Below are 8,491 nucleotides of genomic sequence, written 5' to 3' on the forward strand. Positions count from 1 at the left end.
TTATTTCAATAACCTATTTTTGTATACATTCATTCTATTTTTCTCTGACATCTGTCATCAATCTTATCAGTTATTTTTATTTATTTATCTCATGTTGTTAGATATTAAAAAGTATATATATATATATATATATATATATATATATATATGTGTATCATTAAATATTATAGTTTTTTAATTCTTTACATTTTCTATGGTATTCTATGATGTTGAATAAATAATGCGGGAATTATAAATATGTATTTAGTAAGATTTATTTCCATTAGAAATTTATTTCCATAGAAATTGAGTACGCGCGCATGATAGGCAGTTATGGAACAGTTGCATACAATAAACATGAATCGGTAAAAATATCTTTGAAATGTTGCTGATGCAACATTGATATTCACCATTAATAATCTGTAGCATTATTGTAGATATATGTTAGTTTACTATCCTATTTTATTTTAAAAGACTTTTTTAAAAAAGGAAAGAAAAGATAGATATTATTATATTATGTTTTCATTTACATTGAAGTTCATTGAATTTGATAATTTTTAAAATATATATGCGGATATATATACTAAAATTAAATTATTATATAATACTATAATAGATCAATATTCTGTATTAACCCTATCTTTATAATTTATATATGTTTATATAATTTTTAATTATCTTGAAGACATTGTTTGTAGCTAATTAAAGTCTCGGAAATTTGACGTTTGAGTCGTACTATGTTTGATTGAATTTCACAGTTTTCCAATTTTTGCATATATTTAGTGGATGGGAAAGATTTGGCATCAAAGTCAATAACCTTACGTTGTAAGTTATCATTGACATTCTGTAACAAAATGTAATTTTTTATTAATATAGTATTCAATTTTAATTTCATTAATATAATATTAATGTATAATATGTTAATTATTTACAACATTAATTTTATTATTTAATGATAAATTAACACAGCTGTTTTTTAAGGTTCTTGTTCACCTATCATTATCTCAGATTGTGACGTCGAAAGCAGAAAAACATACAATAAAAATTATAGCAAAATATATTAAATAAAAATATTTTTTAATAAAATAATATTTACAATTAATAGATAGAATAGGCTTATAAAATATACTTGTCTGAAAATTGTCTTCTTGTTTTGGGAAAAATTAAATCACATTTGTTTCTATACATTATTAATGAACAATTGAACAATTGTGAATTTACAAGTTTATTTTTGATTATGAAATTCATTTTCAGATATATGGTTATTTATTAATTAATGAAACAAGAAAAGTTTTCGATACATTTTACAAGTCGTTTCTATCGATTGCTAAATATCGCTTTATTGAAATATATTCAATTTTAATATATCTCGCAAGAATTTTTATTATGTATTTTCTCGCATCTGACATCATAATCTGAAATAATAGTGGTGAGAAAATAGGAGCTTTAAAAAGAAGAGTTGATGATATAACATTTTATTATTTTACATTAAATATGAACTGATATTTCTTATTCATAGATTGGAGATTTATTATTCTTCTTTTATTTGTTTTATAATTTTCTTTTTAGTGAATAAATTTAGTTCAACATTACTATATAAAATCAAATAAAATGTTGTAGATTAATATTTCAGGATTCACTGGATAAAAATATATGAGCACTTTACTAAGAACACAATGTAATAAAATATATTACAATTCAGTCTTGTTGATATCACACTTTTTGCTATAAAAATGTTAGCAAAAAATGTGATATCACAGTTCAACGATTTGCACGATTTTTGGGTTCCAGTTAAAAAATAAAATAAAATTGAAAAGTGAATATTTATTTCATGCAAGTTTGACAGCATAACTTGCAATAAAAAGAGTCGAAAAAAAAGGTTTTTTTATAAAAATCAAGATACTTTAAATGTTTAAAATAACATACAATTTTTTTTATAATATTGTAGAAGCTACAAGATTCAATATTTATCAGAAATATCATTTTCATTGATTTTATTGACATTTAATATTAAATTTGCAGCATTATTTAAAAGTAGCAATAATTAAATAAGTTCTGGTTAGGAATGCAAACATAAACATGAAAGCTGTCTAGAAAATACTTTCACATAATATATTATCCAATAAAGAAAAACTATAAATCATGTAAGCAATTTTGTATCCAAATAATATAACAGTTATTACGCGTAGTAAAGTTGTTAAAAAAAAAGCAGAACTTTTATATTGCGGAAGGAATATAAACTCGAACATTAAAAATTCGAACTTTTGTTTACATAAATTACAGTTTTTCTTTATTAATGAATATTTATGATGGATTTTACGAAGCGAAAATAATTCTTAGACAGCTTCCAATATTTATGTTTGCATTCCTTGTCAGAGTTTATAAATATTGCTATTTAAAATAATGCAGCGAATTTGATATTCAATATAAATAAATAAAATCAATAAAAATAATATTTCCAGTGCATTGAATTTGTCCTAAAAGCTCCTGCAATATTATTGCAAAATTGAACGGTGTTATTAAAAAAATTCAAGATATCTTTATTTTTTATACAATAAATGCTTAAAATAATTTTTTTTTTTTAATACATTTTCTCAATTTTTTTGCCAGTTGTAGATTGCATGAAACAGATAAAATCCAGTGAAAATTGTCAAATTAAAGCATATTGGATTTTGAAAATATGCTTTTAATTTTTGATACATGTTAAAGAAATTCTCGACATCAGAAATATTTCAATAATGTTATAACATTAAAAAATCTCACATGCCTTTTTTTCGATTAATGAATTTATATATATGATAGTGTAATCAATAGAACTCAATGTATTTCGAAACGAATTGTTACTAATAATAATAAAATTTATATTGTTGCTGTCGTTATATTGATCAATATCACATTGAAGAAGAAGAAGAATCAGAAATCGTTCAATGATTTCTCTGCATTCATCTATTCTTATGTTTACATTTTTTTTCTGAGGGTATGTCAAAGATCAAATATTCCTCGTATTTCCAAAGAAGAACGTGAAGCAAAGAATACGAATTGCACAAGCATTCACTTCGTGAATGTTATCAAATACACGATGAAATTTTATATTTAGATTAAACAAATATTTAAAATGAGTACTTCTTTAGACGTTTAATAAAAATAATTTTGGAAAGAAAAATTTAATTTATAAATCAAGCAATATCGTAATCACAGATTTCTACATTTTATGCTCTATTTCAATTTTTGATATACTGTGATTTTAGAAAAGTATTGCTTAGTTTAGAAAAGTTATGCTTAGTTTTTAATGTAGAAAATTTCGCGCACGATTGTTACCTTTTTAGAGGATACCATTTCAAAGTTGCTACTTATTTGCAATTTAATTGTAATAAAATTTAAAAGACCTCTTTGTAACAAGAAAATTGCAGTATAAATCATTTTTATTTTCTAAGATATTAATCTATAATACTTTAAGTCACTTTAAGCCAATTTGCATATATTTTACGGGATATCTACAAATTAGCCGGACAGATTTGCTGACAGATTCTGTGAAATATTTTGAAACAAAAACTTTCATACAAAAATATCCAAGCTAGTAATAATTTTTAAATGGAACGCTTTTAAAATTAAACAATTGATTTGAGGAAAACTCACGCGTTTATGAATGACACGTGTGCATCACAGTAGTGAAAATTAGATATTAAACCCTTAGATAGAATATCTTACACATAGATAAACATACACGCACACGTACACGCGTATATACCATTTTGTATATGATATGTATCATAGATGAATATATCTTATGAGATGTTTATCTTAATATACCGAATTTCCTTCGCCAGAAGATTTCCCTCAGAAGCCAACAAATCCATATCTATGTCCACAGCGTTGGTTAATCCTTTTCAACACAGGATTGAAACTGTGCAATAGTTTTTAAAAGCAGCACTATCTATATTGCTCTGCATTTCATCGCAGGAGACATCATTTGCGTTGCCAAATTCTTTCCTCAAAGTTTTCATGTCGTATCGAGACTGCAAATATTGAGAGCAAACTTTCAATTATGGAATTTAATTATCTAACATTACGAACATGATTTGATCAGCTTATGCTCCAAACTTTCTTTGAATACAAAATAAATTTGATAAAAAATTTGGTATACATTCTATATAGTTAAATTTATCATTCTATTATTACATAGAGATGTTTAATTGAGAGAAAGTGTAATTTAGCGATATTATATTGAAACGCACCTTTTCCACCATTTCTCATTTACACGTGCAATAAATTTATTGACATTACTGCCTGCTGATATTTTAATCATTTGTACTTGATCAAATGCTCGATTTTTGGCTTGTAAAATTGTTCAGAGCAATTGATCTTTTAAATCTTCTTCTGTTGACGCCGTCACTGCGTTCAGCTGGAAATTAATCTGCAATTATAATTAAAAATATAAATTATAACGAAAAATGTAATTAAACGAAATTGTAATTGTAATTTAAACGAAAATGCAATTGAACAACAGAATTTCTTTACTATAGACGTAAAGAAAATATATATTGAAGTTATATTTTAATAAAAATAATAACATAATGTTATATAGTTTATATTTTTAATATTTCTTTTTTATCGCTTTTATAATAATATTCTTCTCAAAATTGATTTATTTATAAATACAATACTTAAAAAGCTAAGATAGTAATTAGGATCGCGAATTTCGACATCATTTTGCAAATTCGGTATTACTTTTTCAAAGAGATATGCCTTTGACAATATCTTTTCAAAACGAAAATTGCGTTTATATAGTATTGTAATATCTTTGAGATATGCAAATGAGTATATATTTAGATTACACTTGTATCAATATACATACGTAATAATCGATTCGATTTGGCCCAACCCAGATAGAAAATAATGATAAGAAATGAATTATCGTCATTATCGCGATTTTTGTAGAATGATTCTATAACATTTATATTATATTACATTTATATTATATTACAAATCAAATTTGCATAATATTATGTAATTTCAATATATATATAAAATATGTAAATTATGTACTTTTATATAAGATTTTTATATTTCTATTAAAATAATTTGACATAATTATGTATGATAATGTAAATAATATAGCAGGAAAGAAATAATAAGTAATTCAATATAATAAAATTAAAACATAAAAAATCTAAATATAAATCAAAATAATAAATGATTAGATAATTATTATTTAACAAAATTATTAGATAATAAAAAATCTAATATATATATATATATATATATATATATATATATATATTGTTTTTAAAGGGAACACAAGAGAATATAAAAAAAATCTTGAAAATTTGCCATACGTGACTTAAATCAGTTTTAATTCGCGATGTACATCGCATGTACTGAGGCAATAAAAAATTTTAAATGCTTCCATCAAATAATTTTCCAATTATTTTTATTATTATATGCTTTTTTTGTTTTTAAAAAATTAATAATTATAAATTTAAATGAGTTTTTCATCATTTTTGATTACTATAACGATTATAAAAATAACATATTAATATCATTAATTATTATTACTATATTATAATTATTATTACTATATCTATAATTATAATTATTATATTATAATATTAAAATTACATTATTAATAATATTTAATCAATAAAGGATTATAAATTATTGTCCTTTAAATCTTCTTCATCTTTATTTCATCTAATATAACTCAGCTGAAGAGCGCTTTAATGGAATTTTTTACGATAAAAAGTGAAGCTTCACAAATTCTGATACTAATTCAATTGGTTGGCCAGTATCGCATTGTAGTAAGAAACAAAAATGTATTATTTTCAGATCAGTATACCACTGATGAAAGTGCGAGCACGCTGATTACCCTTAGAATCAGCCTTACGAGACGCACACGCACACACACACACACACACGCGCGCGCGCGCGCGCGCGCGCGCGCGCGCGCGCGTGTGTGTGTGTGTGTGTGTGAGAGAGATGCACGTATGCACGCATACGCACGTGCTCGCGCTCGTACGTACAAATTCACCCCTATAAAATATTCTCATAGGAGAGGCGCACGGGGTGTCGTGGGAACGGTCTCGCTCGATATAAAGTGCTAGTATGTACATTTTTATGGGGCGCGTATACGTTCAAGTAGCTCGGGGATTCCTTTGTAACGAATCGGCGACGAGTCTTTCTCGCTTGGGAGTCGCAAACCAAGTCGATCCAAATGAGAATACATTTTTCTTCCTTTTTCCGAAAGAAGGTATCGTAGCAGACACGATTCCAGGTTTTTTTTACATCGCGCCATATGTCGATCGATCAGATAATTATCGTTTTTCAGCATGATACAAATCAATATCGTCCCTCTCTCTTTCTCTTTCACAAAACAAAAATGAAATAAATTACTATTATCAAGCTATTATCAAGCAACGATAATTGCTCAAAATCGTTATTTTTTGTCATTAAAAAAAGTAATTAACTTTAATTGGTTTCGCAAATAGCTTTTGTTTGAAATACATCAGTTTGTTAATGGAATATTTATAAACAAATAGCCTTTCTATCCGATTGTGATAATACATGTATTTGTGTTATTAATTTGGTACACACACACATACACACACACACACACACACACACACACACACACATACATTTGATTTGACTTTTACATATGTAATGAATATAATTATTATATTTTTCAGAGAAAAGCGTCACTCATTGGTTTGGAATAAACTATAAAATATTCGGTGAGTCTTTAATTCTTCATTTCCACATTTTAATTCAAAGCATGCTTTATTTTGAAATTTGTGCATACGTATAAATGCTGAAGAGGGTGTGAAGAGGGTGCGAACAGGTAAAATTTACACATCTGCCTTGTCCACTGATTCATTTCCTGTACATTGGAATATCGATGACATATGTTATTTATACGTTCTCGGTATTTCATATGGTCTCTTCATTCAAAATATATGAAATTATGGGATTAGTTAGTCATCAAAAAAAACTAAATACAAAAGGGAGAGTAATACAATATTATATAAAATTTTGTTCTTATATTATGAATAGCAAATATATGAACGCTTTTTATAGAAAATATATGAATCACTCGCAATAATTACATATGTAATTTATCAATCTAAATCAATTAATCTGTATATATAATATTAAACATATTTATTTTGGAGAGATTTTTGCTTATTGAAGTCTACTTATTAAATTTAATTTTAACATATAATTTTACATAGAATTACAGATTATTACTTCTGTTTATCTTATTATTTATATTAAAATTATATTCTTATTATTTATATTAAAATGTATTTTATCACACAAATTAAGTACTTTGATTAATTAAGTTATATTCCAATTATTAATATGTATTAATCTTTAAAAATTAAATCTCTTGCAATGAGTAACAAAGTATTCATTCAATTTATTAATAAACAGAAACCAATTTAAAATTTATTTAAGAATCTTGGTTTATTTAATTCTATTTTTAGAACGAAAATATAAATTTTTTAAACATGTTTGATTTATTTATATATTTTTAGACAATAAACTATTCTTTCCTAAATTTAAGATATAAACGTTTACAATTTAATAAAAAATTAGAATTAAAAAAGATTAAATATATAAACAAATATGTAAATTACTACATTCTATAATAAAATATTAGGAATTACCTATTTTGTTTTTTAATATATTAAAATATAAAAAAATAACATTACCATTGCACCATAAAAAAATAACATTACCATTGCACCAATCATATTCGTCTTTATAGAAAAATTTTTGTTCTCTTTTTCTTCGCTGACATTTTAAAATCTCAAATCTTCTGGCTAAGAATATATTTTCTACTCTTCACAGACATTAGTATTCAAAACTTAGAAAAAAAATATTTTATCAACAATGTTAGTTGAGACGTCAAGTTGATCATCAGGATCTACTATCGCGGATTGATTAAATCATCGACACGAAGTCCAACAACACTCCCCTGAAATTACACCGCGAATGTATCACGTAAAGCACACTTGGAGCTTTGCGGATTCGTTCGCCGAGTCCTGGAATGCTGTCCTAGCGATTATCCTAGCGATTATCGAATCTCCACGAAACGGTCGTTCGTTACAACGTACTCGAGGATTAGCTTGTCCGTCTCAATCAATGTTAACGACGCGCGGGAGGCCGGTGACGAAACGCTATGCTTCGTTAATTGCCATAACCCGATTTCACGTCGCGATTAAAACGCGTATATGCTCATTTATTCCCGTGTACAAATAACAATGCTCTTTGGTCGTTCCATTGTTGCGCGGCATTTATTGTGTGAACCACGCACACAGCAAAGAGACGGGGCGGTTATGGGGGGGAGGGGGGGGAGGCCTTGACTCAGAATTCCCATGATAGAAGATCCTTCATCTTCTTCGACGCTCGTCGAAGCTTTTTCAGCGACAATTAGAGGGAGGTGGGGGGGGGGAAGGAGAGTTATAATTAAGATAAGAAATAATATTTAAGCGAGTGATTTAGATCTCCG

At 26.3% G+C, this 8,491-nt stretch overlaps 1 protein-coding gene and 1 pseudogene across 4 annotated transcripts in view; one reads left to right on the forward strand and one right to left on the reverse strand.

Annotated features, from left to right (window-relative positions):
- numb (NUMB endocytic adaptor protein) overlaps nucleotides 1-8,491 on the forward strand; it is a 64,660-nt gene that overhangs the window by 24,452 nt on the left and 31,717 nt on the right. For 2 of the 3 annotated variants that reach the window (XM_089078236.1, XM_089078237.1), the window contains one exon: nucleotides 6,666-6,710. The exons of the other annotated variant lie outside the window; for it this stretch is intronic. The gene's annotated coding sequence lies outside the window, so the exon portion shown is untranslated. The remainder of the gene's footprint in view (nucleotides 1-6,665; nucleotides 6,711-8,491) is intronic. 3 annotated transcript variants of the gene reach the window in all.
- LOC148936498 (uncharacterized) overlaps nucleotides 201-8,491 on the reverse strand; it is a 12,504-nt pseudogene continuing 4,213 nt past the window's right edge. Inside the window, exons 2-4 of the transcript XR_016139534.1 lie at nucleotides 4,215-4,393; nucleotides 3,782-3,995; nucleotides 201-825 (exon numbers count right to left, since the gene is read on the reverse strand). The product of XR_016139534.1 is annotated as an uncharacterized LOC148936498 (transcript). The remainder of the gene's footprint in view (nucleotides 826-3,781; nucleotides 3,996-4,214; nucleotides 4,394-8,491) is intronic.

Source organism: Pogonomyrmex barbatus, unplaced genomic scaffold (assembly GCF_055798465.1).
Source record: "Pogonomyrmex barbatus isolate J1 unplaced genomic scaffold, ASM5579846v1 scaffold21, whole genome shotgun sequence".
Classification (NCBI taxonomy): domain Eukaryota; kingdom Metazoa; phylum Arthropoda; class Insecta; order Hymenoptera; family Formicidae; genus Pogonomyrmex; species Pogonomyrmex barbatus.